At 36.2% G+C, this 15,625-nt stretch overlaps 1 pseudogene; it reads left to right on the plus strand.

Moving 5' to 3' along the window:
* The first annotated feature begins 6,395 nt into the window (after positions 1–6,395).
* On the plus strand, positions 6,396–8,695 carry LOC143670221 (cell cycle checkpoint protein RAD17 pseudogene; annotated as a pseudogene).
* Positions 8,696–15,625: the final 6,930 nt, after the last annotated feature.

Raw genomic sequence — 15,625 nt, forward strand, 5'->3', positions numbered from 1 at the left:
AATGTAACAATTATTAGTTAAGTATAGAGCAGTTAACATCCATTGAGTACTACATGACAGGTGATGTTCTGATGGAATCCCTTTACATGAATTATTGTATATAATCTTCAAATTATCATACCCATTTTGCAGATGAGAAAACTTTAGCTGACAGAAGGTAGGTCACTTTACTCAGGATCTTAGAACTTCTGGCAAGGTTACCAGGATCTGAACCCCAATTTGTTTGATTCCAATAGTAGTGCTTTAAACTACTACATAGCTTTCGACCTTTTCTTTTTTTCTAAGGCCCCTACCTTACCCCAAATGCTGAGTCATCTGCTAGCCCCTGGCCATCCAGAGGTTATACCTACAGTATCCACTGAAGCCTAGTCTCTAGAATAATGTGCATTTATGAAAATTCTCATTTTATCCAAGTATATCTAACCTCATGAAACTATGGGGTTATCAAATATTTCAGTAAAATTAAGACTTTTCCTCCAATGAAAATTAGTTCAGATACTCTTGATACCAGTTTTCTAAATATCTCTTATTGAGGAATTGTTGGAAGATTGTGGAGTAGGAAGCTCTAAATATCAGTCCTTCCACCAAAATAAATGTTGAACTGGCAGAAACTAATTGAATCAGCTATGTTGAAACTCTGCAGTCTAGTGAAACACTGTAGCATCCAGGGAGGAACAGGAGGAAGAAGCTGGTAAATTACATAATTACCAGTGAGTTCCACCATACCTGCAGCAGCTACCATGTCCCATCCACAACCTCTTGGTAGGCAGAACTGGAAACTGCAGCTCAGGCTCTGGGAGGAGCTTGCTGGGGCCAGGGTGGCACATAAAGACCTAATCTTCCAAACTCTGTGGGTGTGTGGTCTGATCACAATCACTACTTTTGATCAGCTACTTCAGATAGGTGGAGACCAGCTCTGAAGGCAGCCACTGATCCAGCCATCCTTACGCAAAGGTGGCAGAGGACTATTAAAGACAGAAACCTTCTTCAAAACTACAAAAAACAAAAACAAAACAAAGCAGGTAAAGGGCTGCACTAACTGGGAAAGTACTGAATCAAAAAAACACAACTTTGGAAACCATAAAACTCTAGGCACCATTGCAGTACCCTCTTCCATCCCCTCCACAATGTGGGGTGGAACCAGCTTGCACTCCTATTGTGGTTCCTAGCCCTGTTCCAGAGGGAGCGCAGTGGCTCTGCTTTCCCTCTGAGAGTTTGACCTGAGGGCCATGAAGCAGCCTGCAGACAACTCAGACGGTGTGGAAAACAATTAAGTTGATGTGGCCTGGGACAAAGAACTACCTGCATTAAGTTACAAAATAGTACACCTAGGAGAGGGTGAAAGTATATTTCAAAGGGAGTAGAAGGGTGTTGTCTAAAACTCTTGCAGAATGTTAATTGGATTACTCCAAGGCCACAAGCAAGCCCAAGCCTAAGAAAAAGAGCAGTATCCACTGTTCCACTCAGGCTCAGATAAGACAGAGAGGACCCTGCACTTTACAATTAATTGCCTTGGGCTCATCTTCTTGATCGGAGGGCTAAGCTCTAAAGGAAGTGACCATCCAAAGCAGAGATAATTTTAAAATACAGTAAAATATATTTTTAGCCTTGCTTTGTTTGTTTTGATCAACTCCTGACATTCAAGACAATTTCTGTCATATCAATAGTGGGATACAAACATAAGGAACACACAGCTGAGGCACTAAACCCAAGAGTCAATACTTTAAAATATTAAAATGCACAGTATGCAAAAAAAAAAGATTACAAGACAAAGGAGGAAATGATGAACAATCTAAAGGGGCAAGGTGAAAATCCAGAAACCATCAACAAAGAAGACTACACTTTGGATTCTGTGGTGGTTTGAAGCTGTTATGTAGCCCAGAAAAGGCTATGTTCTTTGAATCCATTCCTGTAGGTGCAGACTTATTTTAGGTGGGATATTTTGATTGTTATTTCAATTGAGGTGTTTCCCCAAAATAGGTCTTAATCCCCTTACTGGAGTCCTTTATAAGAGGATAATAAACACACTGAAAAAGCCAGAGAGCTCAGAGAAGCTTAGAAGCAAGGGCACACCCACAGAAGCTGAGGGAAGAAACCAGTGAAATTAAAGCAATGAAACCCAGGAGTAAAGAACTAGCAGATGCTGGCCATGTGCCTTCCTATGTGACAGAGGTGTCCTGGATGTGAGCAGCCTGCCTTCAGAGAAGGTATCATCCTGTTGATACCTTAATTGGGATATTTTCAAGACCTTAGAACTGTAAATTTGTAAGCTAATATATCCCATTGTAAAAGCCAACCTATTCTGGTATATTGCATTCCAGCAGCTTTAGCAATAGTAACCAGACAGGAATACTGGTTTGAATAATGTAATAACTGAAAGTAAAAGTTCCCTAGAGGGCTTCAACAGAATATTGAAAGTAGCAGAAAACACTATCAAAGACAAGACAACTGAAATGATTCAAATTGAGGAGCAGAAAAGAAAAAGAATTTTAAAAGAGTGAACAGTGCCTAAAAGAACTGTGGGACACCATCAAGTGTGCCAATATATTCATGATGAGAGTCCCAGAAAGAGAAGAAAGAGAGAAAGGGGCAGAAGGAGTATTCAAAGAAATAATGACAGAAATTTCCCAAACTTAACAAAAGACATGAATATGAATATTCAAGAAGCCCAGCAAAGGGATACAAAATAGTACAATATAGAAACAAATAAGTAGGAATTAATGGAAGAATTAAGGGACAAAAAAGATATGAGAATTACAAATAAAAAATAACAAAATGACAGAAGAAATATGACAATTGATAATTACTTTCAATGTAAATGGTTTAATTTCTCCAGTCTAAAGTCAGAAATTGGCAGAATGAGTAAAAAAGGGTGACCCAGCAATATGCTGTTTATAAGAGTCACATTCAATTCAAAGACATAAGTAGATTTAAAGTGAAAGAATAGGAAAAAAAAACCACCATGCAAGTAGTAACCAATAAAGAGCTGGGGTAGCTACACTAATATCAGATAAAATAGACTTTAAGTCCAAAACTGTTATGGGCGACAAAGACAGTCATTATATACTGATAAAGTGGTCAAATCAACAAAAGGCAGAATATTTATAAATTTATATATCCCTAACTGAGCTCCAAAATACATGAAGCAAATATTGACAGATTTTAATTGAAGGGAGAAATTGATGGTACTACATTAATAGTAAGAGACTTCAATACACCACTTTCAATAATGGATAGACCACCTACACAGATCAACAAGTAAATAGAAAACTTCAATGATATTCTAAACCATTGAGACCTGACAGATAACATATAGAACATTTCACCCAACAGCAACAGAATTAAAAATTGAATATAGTTAACATGTCCATTCTACTCAAAGAGATTTAAAGATTCAACGCAATCCCAAACAAAGTTCCAACAGCTTTCTTTTTTTTTTTTTTAAAGACAGAGAAGGAAGGAAGGATAGAAGGAAGGAAAGGAGGAAGAAAGGGAAACATCTTTAAACATTTTCTTGTTTTTATTATATTTTGTTTGTTTGTTGTTTACATGGGCTGGGGCCGGGAATCGAACCGGGGTCCTCCGGCATGGCAGGCAAGCACGCTTGCCCGCTGAGCCACCGCGGCCCGCCCCCAACAGCTTTCTTTGTAAATATGAAAAAGCTAATCATTCAATTAATGTGGAAGGGTAAGGGGTTCTAAATAGTCAAAAGCCACCTTAACAAAGAATAACAACATTAGAGGACATACACTTCCCAATCTGAAAGCTTATTGCAAAGCCACAACAATCAAAACAAGATTGTACTGGCAGAAGAACAGATATTTAGCCAATGGAATCAAACTGAGAGTTTTGCATATGGTGTGAGATAGGTGTCTTCCTTCCTCTTATTATTATTATTACTTTTTGGCAAATTGTGATCCAGTTTTCCTAGCACCAATTGTTGAAAGAGAACATAATTTTCCAATTGAGTGATCTTTGCCACCTTGTAAAAAATCAGTTGGCCATAAATGTGAGAGTTGATTTATTAGCTCCCAATTCTATTCACTGGTCTATATTTCTGTACTTCTGCCAGTACCATGCTGACTTGATTACTGTGGCTTTGTAATAAGTTTTAAGACTGTTAAGTGTGAATCCTCCAATATTGTTCTTATTTTTCAAGATGGCTTTATGTATTTGGGTCCCCTTACCTTCCATATAAATTTAATGATTGCCTAATAGTGAAATGTACAATGTACAGATTTTAAAATTGTTTTTGCATGAGGAAGAACAAAGGAATGTCATTATTGCAGGGTGCTGAAAATAGATGGTAATTAATATTTTAAAATGTCACCTTATGTGTGAGACTAAAGCAAAAAATGTTTATTTGTTACAAAATTTATATTTTGACTAGAGCATTTCCTAATATAACTTATGTAGATAGTTTGATTGAATGCCAAAAGTACTTGGAATCTCAGGTAGGACATGAGAATTTGTTGGTTTGTCCAGAGTGATGCCCTAATGAATCCCAGAGTGATTCGATCAGTGAGTGGAAACGTATTTGCAAAGCCCCCTTCGGGGAATGGTGAGAGCAGGGAGAAATTCAACTTCCCCAAGTTGAATTCTTGATATTCTCACAAGCAGGGTGGACAACCAAAGCTATAGGCTGAGCCCCCCGGTCTTGGGGTTTGTTCATATGAAACTTAACCCCACAAAGGATAGGTCAAGTCTACTTAAAATTTAGGCCTAAGAGTCACCCCCAAGAGAGCCTCTTTTGTTGCTCAGATGTGGCCTCTCTCTCCAGCCAACACAAAGAGCAGTCTCACCACCCTCCCCCTCTCTGTGTGGGACATGACTCCCAGGGGTGTAGAACTTCCTGGCAACATGGGACAGAGATCCTGGAATGAGCTGAGACTCAGCATCAAGGGATTGAGAAAAACCCTAGAATGAGCTGAGAATTAACATCAAGGGATTGAGAGAATCTTCTCGACCAAAAAGGGGAAGAGTGAAATGAGACAAAGTGTCAATGGCTGAGAGATTCCAAACAGAGTCGAGAGGTTATCCTGGAGGTTATTCTTATGCATTAAGTAGATATCACCTTGTTGTTCAAGATGTAGTGGAGAGGCTGGAGGGAATTGCCTGAAAATGTAGTGCTGTGTTCCAGTAGCCATGTTTCTTGATGATGATTGAACAATGATATAGCTTTCACAATGTGACTCTGTGGTTGTGAAAACCTTGTGTCTGATGCTCCTTTATCTACCTTGTCAACAAACAAGTAGAACACATGGAATAAAAATCAACAATGGGGGAACAAATGTTAAAATAAATTTAGTTTGAAATGCTAGTGATCAATGAAAGCGAGGGATAGGGGTATGGTAAGTATAACCTTTTTTCTCTGATATTGTTTTATTTCTTTTTCTGTTGTCTTTTTATTTCTTTTTCTAAATTGATGCAAATGTTCTAAGAAATGATGAATATGCAACTATGTGATGATATTAAGAATTACTGATTATATATGCAGAATGGAATGATATCTTAAAAAAATTGATGATTGCCTTTCCCATTTCTACAAAGAAGGTTGTGGGAATTTTGATTGGGATTCCAAATAATCTCTAAATTGTTTTGGGTAGTATTGGTATGTTAATGATACTTAATCTTCCAATCCATTACCATGGCATATACTTTCATTTCTTTAGGTATTCTTTAATATCTTTTAACAATATTTTGCAACAAGTCCTTTACATTCTTGGTTGGATTTATTCCCAGATATTTGATTCTTTAACTTGCTATTGTGAATGGAAAATTTTTTCTTGACTTCTTCCAATTGTTCATGCTGGAAACACTAATGATTTGGGCTTGTTGATTTTGTACCCACCACTTTGCTGGATTCATTTATTAGCTCTAAGAGCTTTGCTGTAGATTTTTTCAGGGTTTTCTGTATATAGGATCATATAATCTGCAAATAGGGAAAATTTTACTTCTTCCTTTCCAATTCGGATGCCTTTTATTTCTTTTTCTTGCCTAAATGCTCTGGTAAGAACTTCCAGTACAATGCTGAATAACAGCAGTTACAGAGAGTATCCCTGTCTTGTACCTGATGTCAGAGGGAAAGCTCTCAGTCTTTCACCATTAAAGAGAATGTTAGCTGCGTTTTTTTCATATATGCCCTCTATCATGTTGAAGAAGTTTAATTCTATGCCTAGTGGTCTAAGTATTTTTTATCAAGAAAGGATGCTGTATTTTGCCAAATGTACTTTCTCTAAAATTGAGATGATCAGGTGTGTTTTTTTCTTTCATTCTCTTAATGTAGTATATTACATTGACTGATTCTCTTATGTAGAACCAACCTTGAATACCAGGCATAAATCTCACTTGGTCGTGGTGAATAATTCTTTTAATATGTGTGGATTCAGGGGCCCTGGAGGAGGCTCAGTGCCGGTACGGGCCAGGCCCTGCCAGCCAGAGCACTGCTCCGGCTCTTCCGCGCCTCAACGCCGCGAGGTGATGCCGCTCCTGGAAAGGACCTGGCGCCATCAGGGACAGTTACCTGCTATTTAAAGGAGGTGAATTGTACTTTAATGTACTACGGATGGGAACTATCAAAGTTTATAATGTCAAAAACTTTTCTTAGACCAAAGGTATCTTCCACAAAGGTAGCAGATTGGGTAGACCCATCATTTGATGATTTTTTAGAAAATACAAACATTTCTTCTCTTACTGCCACATCATTAGATGTGAATAACTCAAATTATAGAAGAAAGAATGTGCTTTCCACGTTAGAAAGTCGCAGATTTCCAGCCAGAAAGAGAGGAAAGGTATCTTCCTCAGAACAGATTTATGGTCTAGAAAATTCAAAAGAATGTCTGTCTGAAAATGAACCATGGGTGGATAAATATCAACCAGAGACTCAGCAAGAACTTGCTGTGCATAAAAAGAAAATTGAAGAAGTTGAAATCTGGTTAAAAGCGCAAGTCTTAGAAAGGCAACCGAAACAGGTCCTCCTGGATGTGGAAAGACAACAACTATAAAAATACTATCAAAGGAACATGGTATCCAAGTACAAGAGTGGATTAATCCAGTTTTATCAGACTTTCAAAAAGATGATTCCAAGGAGATGTCTAATCTTGAATCAAGCTTCCGTACATTTCCATACATCCCCTGTCAGTCTCAGATGGCAGTTTTTAAAGAGTTCCTACTACGAGCAACAAAGTATAACAAATTACAAATGCTTGGAGATGATCTGAGAACTGATAAGAAGATAATTCTGATTGAAGATTTACCTAACCAATTTTATCGAGATTCTCAGGCATTACATGAAGTTCTAAGGAAGTATGTACGGATTGGTCGATGCCCCCTTGTATTTATAATCTCTGACAGTCTCAGTGGAGATAATAATCAAAGGTTACTATTTCCTAAAGAAATTCAAGAAGAATGTTCTATATCAAATATTAGTTTCAACCCTGTGGCACCAACAATTATGATGAAATTTCTTAATCGAATAGTGACAATAGAAGCTAATAAGAATGGAAGAAAAATTATTGTCCCTGATGAAACTTCTCTAGAGTTGCTCTGTCGAGGATGTTCTGGTGATATCAGAAGTGCAATAAACAGCCTGCAGTTTTCTTCTTTAAAAGGAGTGAACTATTTATGGCCAAGGAAAAAAGGACTATCTTCATTAAAATCTGATGCTGCTCTGTCAAAGTCAAAACAAAGAAAAAAATCCAATGGGATTTCTGAAAATCAAGAGATCCAGGCTATTGGTGGCAAAGATGTTTCTCTCTTCCTCTTCAGAGCTTTGGGGAAAATACTGTATTGCAAAAGAGCATCTTTAACAGAATTAGACTCTACTCGCTTGCCCCCTCATTTATCAGAGTATGAACGTGATACATTACTTGTTCAACCTGAGGATGTAGTAGAAATGTCACACATGCCAGGAGAGTTATTTAACTTATATGTTCATCAAAACTACATAGATTTCTTTGTGGATATAGATGATCTCGTGAGAGCCAGTGAATTTCTGAGTTTTGCAGATATCTTCAATGGTGACTGGAATATCCGCTCTTTACTCAGAGAATACAGCACATCTGTAGCCACGAGAGGTGTGATGCATTCCAACAGAGCCCTAGGGCTTGCTCACTGCCAGGGACGAGGATCAACTTTTCGACCTTTGCACAAACCCCAGTGGTTTCTAATAAGTAAAAAGTATCGAGAGAATTGCCTGGCAGCAAAAGCACTTTTTTCTGACTTCTGCTTACCAGCTTTATGTCTCCAAACTCAGCTGTTGCCATACCTTGCTCTGCTAACTATTCCAATGAGAAATCAAGCTCAGATTTCTTTTATCCAAGATATTGGAAGGCTTCCTCTGAAGCGACACTTTGGAAGATTGCACATGGAAGCCCTGGCGGACAGGGAGCCTGCCGCGGCGGACCCGGACAGTGAAGATGAAGCCCGGCCGGATGGAGGGCTGCCCGCCGAGGACGAGGACGCGCTGGGGGCGCCCGCTCGGGCTGTCCCGCCTGAAGCCCGCCCTCTGCCCCCGAGTCCCAGTAGTGGGTCTGAGCTGCCGCCCAGCCAGCCTCGGGCCTTTCCAGCCCAAGGAGATGCGGACGAGGACGCAGTCATAGAGGAGTGGGAGAGCGATGGGACCTAGAAGCCCGCCTGCCAGTCCGCCGCTGCTGGGCGGGCTTATTTCAGTTTTTATTCAGGGGTACTTAACGAAGTTAAACAGTTTCAGGTGAATTTAAAATGATTCATTCTTCGCTCTGGTAGTATTTCATCACAAGGGACTGACTCTTCTGTCTTCTTGGAGTAAAGGAAAGATCAAGCCTTGAAATGTCTTCATTTTTCCTCTAGTATTTATTTAGGTTTGTGAGTGGTGTGCAGAGAGGTCAGCGTGTATGAAGTATGTTTGAACGTTGTGCCAAATATAAGGAAATGCGAAGGAATGATTCAGAATATGAAAACTTTATGTGGAGATTGTAAATAGGAATTATGAAACAGTTCAGGCTGCAATTATGAGTGTAAATAAACGTTGTGCCTTATTTACAGTTTCTCTGCGGTCTCTGACTTCTGAAATACCCTGTTCTGCATTGTGCAGGTGGAGTGTTTTAGATACTTTCTGGGAAGTATTACGTAATTTATATCAAAATTAAAATGTTGGATTTCAAAAAAAAAATATGTGTGGATTCAATTTGCTAATATTTTTTTTGAAGATTTTTGCATCTCTATTCATAAGATATATTGATAGGTAGTTTTCTTTTCTTGTGATTTCTTTATTTGACTTTGGTATGAGGGTGATGTTGACCACATAGAATGAGTTGTGTCATATTCCCTTCTCTTCAGTATTTTGGAAGAGTTTGAATGGAATTGGAATTAAGTTTTCTTAATTCTTGGAATGATTGGAACAATTCCCTTATAAAGCCATCTGGTCTTGGGCTTCTATTTGTTGGGAAGTTTATAATTACTGAATCAATCTCTTTACTAGTAATTGGTTTGTTGAGCTCTTCTATTTTTTCTTGAGGCAATGTAAGCAGTTTTTGTAATCTAAGTAAGAATTTGTTCATTTCATCTAGGTTATCTTATTTATTATCATACAGTTTTTAATAGTATATACACATAGTCTTTTTATTTCATGGGGTTGGTAATAATGTCCCCCTTTTAATTTATGATTCTCAATATTTGTATCCTCTCTCTTTTTTTCTTTTTCAGTCTAGCTAAAGCTTTGTCAACAGTATTGATCTTTTCAAAGAACCAACCTTTGGTTTTATTGATTTTTTCTATTGTTTTGTGGTTTTTTATTTCATTACCTCCACTCTAAAATTTCTTTCCTTCTGCTCATTTTCAGTTTAGCTTGCTTTTCTTTCTCTAGTTCTACCAGTTTTAAGGTTAGGTCTCTGGTTTGAAGTTTTCTTATTTAATGGAAACACTTAGAGCTATAAATTTCCCTCTCTGCACTGCTTTTGCTGCATCCCATAAGTCTTGGTATGTTGGCTTTTTTCACTTTCACTCACCTCAAGATACTTTCCAATGTTACTTCTGATTGCCTCCTTATTCCATTGGATATTTAAGAGTATTTTGTTTATTTTCCACATATTTGTTAATTTTCCATTCCTTCCTCTGTTATTGATTTCTAGCTTCATTCCAGTGTAGTCAGAGAATAAATATTGCATGATTTCAATATTTTTAAATTTATTGAGACTTATTTTGTGACCCACCATATAGCCTATCCTGAAGAATGATCCATGTACAGTAGAAAAGAATATGTATTCTGGTTTCTTTGGATGCAGTGCTGTATACCTGACTGTTATGTCTAGTTGGTGTAGAATATCATCAAGTCCTGTACTTCCACAATAATCTTCTGACTAGATGTTTTATCCATTATTGATAATGACATTTAAAGTCTCCAACTATTAATGTAGAACTGTCAATTTCTCCCTTCAAATCTTTCCATATTTGCTTCATATGTTTTAGGACTTTGCTGTTAGGTACTTACATATTTATAATTGTAGTATCTTCCTGTTAAATTGTCCCCTTTATCATTGTATAATGACTACCTTTGTCCTTTGTAATTGTTTTTTATGTAAAGTCTATTTTATCCAATATTAGTATAGCCACAACCAGCACTCTTTTGTTTAATACTTGCCTAGCAAACATTTTCCAACTTTTTACCCTTAATCTATTTGTGTATTTGACTTTAAGGTGAGTCTCTTGCAGATATGTATAGTTGGGTCATGCTTTTCTATCCATTCTGCCAATTTCTGCCTTTTAATTGGTGAGTTTAATCCATTTACATTTAAAGTCACTATTGATAATACAGGATTTTCTTCTGCTTTTTTGCTACTTAGACTTTGTAAACCTTATACTATTTTTTGTCCCTCACTTCCATTAAACCCTACTTTAATTTTTTTTTATTGTACTATATTGACTTCTTACTTCATCTATTTACATTGCGATTACCATGTGGTTAAAATTTAACATCTTAAATTTCTAACAGTCATATTTGATTTGATATCAACTTAACCCCAATAGTATTAACATGTGCTTTTCCTATACCCCTCTGTCCCTCCACCACTTTTGTCCTTATTACCATTTATTTCCTTGTACATTAAATGTCCAACAATTTAGACTACTTATCACTACTTTATATGCACTAGCATTTTAGCACCTGTAGCAAGTAAGAAGTAAAGTTTCATACCAAACAATACAATAATACTAGTATTTATAACTACCCAAATGGTTTTTATTTTTTATGCCACTTTGAACCACTGTCTAGTGTCCTTTTTTTTAGTCAAAAGGACTCCCTTTAGCATTGCTTGTAGGGCAGGTCTACTGGTGATGAACTCCCTCAGCTTTTGTTTATCTGAGAATGTCTTTCCCTCTCCCTCATTTTTAAAAGAATGTCTCACTGGGTTCAAATTCTAGGCTAGTAGTTGTTTTCTTTCAGAACTTTAAGTTTTTCAACCCACTGCCTTCTTGCCTCCATGGCTTCTGTTGGGAAATTGGCATTCAGCCTAATTGGGACTCTCTTGTACATAACATGTTACTTTTTGCTTGCAGCTTTCAGAACTCTCTCTTTGTCCTTTGTTTTTGATAGTGTGACCAATGTATGATGGGGTATATTTTCTTCATATTAACCCTGTTTGGTGTTCTGTGGGCTTCTGGGATGTGCATATTCATGTTTTTGCTAAATTTGGGAAGTCTCTCTCATTATTTCTTTAAATATTCCTTTTGCCCCTTTCTCTCTTTCTTCTCCTTCTAAGATTCTGATAACACCTAAATTGGTGTACTTGATGGAATCAAATAGTTGTCTTAGGCTATTTTTGCTTTGATGTGACTGAAAATTTCAAACTCTTAATTTCTATACTATTTTTAATATAAAACCATCATTCCAAAGGCTCCAAATGTTCTTTTGGAATTCAAAAATCCCAAATTGAAGAAAATCTTTCATAAGTTCTCTGTTGTGTATTAGATAACAGCCTTTTCTTCAATTAAATTTTCCTACATTAATGTGTGCAAATTCCACTTGTGTCATGGCAGTATAGAGGCCACCCAGTCAGAGGGTATTAAAGTTGTTACTAAGTTTCTATGATGCAAAAAAAATTTTTAAGTCTTCTGTTAGTGTCATCATATTAAATAATCGTGTGCAGTGACTGAATTTTTTCTTTTCAGTAAATTAAATTTTAAGGCACACACAAACAAATGAAGAAAAATTTCAAGCCAATATGCTAACTTTCCATATTAAGAAACTAGTAATAGAAGCCCAAAATAAATTCAAATCAAATAGAAAGAAGGAAATAATATAGACAAAAGTGAAAAAATGAAATAGAAAATTAATAGAGAATCAATGAAACCAAACGTTCATTCTCTGAGAAGATAAATAAATTACAAACTTTTAGCTAGACTGACCAGAAAAAAAAGACTGATACAAATTACTAAAATCAGAACTGAAATATGGGATATTACTGTTGACATTTTTGAAGCAAAGAGATTATAAGGGAAGGTGATGAACAGTTGTACACCAACAAATTAGATAACCAAGATAAAATTAACAAATTTCTGGAAACACACAAACTACCTAAACTAAGAAGAAATAGAAAATCTGAATAGATCTATATAAAGTAAAAAAGATTGAATAAGTAATCAAACATTACTTATGTCCTCACTGTGAATTCTACCAAACATTTCAAAAGCTAATACCAATCCTTCTCAAACTCTTTGAAAATATTAAAGAGAATGGAACACTTCCTAATTCATTCTATGAGGCCATTATTACTCTGATGCCAAAACCAGACAATGATATCACAGAAAAAGAAAACTACAGACTAATATCTTTATGAAAATAGATGCAAAAAATCCTCAACAAAATACTAGCAAACCTGGTCCATTAGCATGTTAAAAGAATTATACACTATGGCAAAGTGAAATTTATACCAGCAATGCAAGGGTGAGTCAACATACAAAAATCAACCAATGTAATAGCCACATTTATAGAATGAAAACGAAAAAGACACGATGATCTCAAATGAGCTGGAAGAAACTATTGACAACATCCAACATTCTTTTATGATAAGAACAATCAACAAACTAGGAATATATGGAAATTATGACAACACAATGAAGGACATTTATGAAAAACCCACCGTTAATATCAGCTTAGCATAAAAGTCTGAAAATTTTACCTCCGAGACCAAGAAAAACACAAGGATATCACTCTTAATGCTTCTATTCAATATTATACTTAAAGTTCTAGTCAGGGGAAATAAAAAGGAATAAGGAGAGAGAAAGGAAGGGAAAAAGAGAAAGAGAAAGAAAGAAAGCAGGAAGGCAGACAAGAAGGAAGGAAAGGAGTGAGGGATGGAGGAAGTAAGGAAGAAAGGAAGAAAGAGAGAAAAAAAGGAAGGAAGGAGGTAGGAAGCCAGTGAGAAGAAGAAAAAAGGAAAGAAAATTCATTCAAATTATTAAAAAGAAAAACTATCTCTAGTCTCAGGTGACATGATCTTTCATAAGAAAACCTTAAAGAATCCACCCACAAAAAACCTGTTAGAGCTAATAAATAAGTTCAGCAAAGTTGCACAATACTAGATCAATATATGAAAATCAGTTTTTTTTTATTTTTATACATTAACAATAAATACCCAAAAATGAAATTAAAAATCAAGTCCATTTACAATAGAATAAAAAGAATAAAATTAAGAAAATTTATCTAAGATACAATTCATTGTACAACGAAAACTATAAAACATTGCTGAAAAAATTAAAGAAAATATAAATAAGTGTGATGATCACTTGTGCTCATAAATTAGAAGACTTGATATGTCAAAATAGCAATTCTCCTGAAATTTACCTGCATCTTCAATGTAATCCCTATGAAAACCCCAATGGCCTTTCTTGAGAAATGGACAAGCTGATCCTAAAATTCATATGGAGTTTTAAAGAACCCTGAATATCCAAACTAATCTTGAAAAAGGAGAACAAAGTTGGAGGACACACACATCCTGATTTCAAAATTTACTAGACTACAAAGGCATGGTAAGAAAAACAGTGTGGTATTGACATAGGAAAGATGTATAGAAAAATGGAATTGAATCGAGAGTCCAGAAATAAACCCATATATCTATGGTCAATAGAGTTTCACAAGTGTTTCAAGACCATTCATAACAGAAAGATCAGTCTTTAAAAGAAATAATATTAACACAAATGATATCCACATCCATACAAATGCATTTGGGCTTCTACCTCATATCATATACAAAAATTAATACAAAATGCCTAAATATTAGAGCTAAAACAATAAAAGCCTTTAAAGAAAACATAGAGATGTATCTTTGTGGCCTTCTATTAGGCAACATTTCTTAAATATAGCACCAAAAATACAAAAACAAAAGAAAAAAGTAGATAAATTGAACTTCATTTATATTTAAAACATTTCTGCATAAAAGGACATTATCAATAAAGCAAAAAACAACCTACAGAATGGAGAAAATATTTCCAAATCACATATCTGATAGAGATCTATTATCCATAATATATATTCTTCTAAGAGTAAATACAATAATAAAAAACAAACCAATTTTTACATGAGTAAAGGCATTTATTTTCCCAAATAAGAAACACAACTGGCCAAGAAGCATATGAAAAGATGCTCAACATCATTGGTCACTAGAATAATACAATAAAACCACAAAAGAATACCACTTCACACCCACTAGGATAGCTATAATTTCTTAAAAACCAGAAAACAAATGTTGACAAGGATGCAGGGATACTGGAATCCTCATACACTGCCGGTGGGAATTTATGCAACCTCTATGGAAAACAGTTTGGCAGTCCTTAAGCAGTTTAACATGGAATTACCATCTGACACAGGAATTCCAATCCTTGGTATATGCCCATGAGAATTGAAAACATATGTTCAAACAAAAACTCATACACACACATTCATAACAATATATCCATGACAAATAAAAGTCAAAACAAACCAAATGTCCATCAGATGATGAATGTGTAAACAAAATGTATTATATCCAGACAATGGAATATTATTCAGCCATAAAAAGAATGACGTCCCAATCAAGAAGATGATATGAGAAGTTTCTGGACTTTGGCAAACCAGCGAGAAGAGGCAAGAACATCTTTCTCAAAGCACCGGAAAACAAAGGACTGCAGTAATAGAGCAGGTACCAAATCAAGAAAAAGATTATTTAAAAGCCATAGGATCTTAAAAAAAAAAAAAAGCCATAGGATCTGGCGAGGACTTGGTTAGCTACTACCCCACCCCAACCATCTCACTGCAGTCATCCTGCACACATAGCACGCACATCCCTGATCCCAGTTCCAGAGGAAGCAGAGTGTAGAAGGTGGCTCATCAAACGCTCCTATAGAATATTATGGGAGAGAACTCAAGTCATGATGGCTGGGACAAGGGATTGTTGGCTTTAAGAAGTACAGCACAGTGCCTAAGACCATGAGGAAACTGTTTCTTAGGGAAGAGGTGACAGTTCTATGTAAATGAGGGAATTCCCAGGGCCACATGTATATGCTCCAGACATGACACATGCACAGAAAGGATCACAGTGGCCCCTACACAGTGACCAAGAGCTGTTATCTAACCCTTTGTATGGGTAAATTCTGAAGGGGAGCACTTGCACAT

Source organism: Tamandua tetradactyla, chromosome X, assembly GCF_023851605.1.
Source record: "Tamandua tetradactyla isolate mTamTet1 chromosome X, mTamTet1.pri, whole genome shotgun sequence".
NCBI classification, from domain to species: Eukaryota; Metazoa; Chordata; class Mammalia; order Pilosa; family Myrmecophagidae; genus Tamandua; species Tamandua tetradactyla.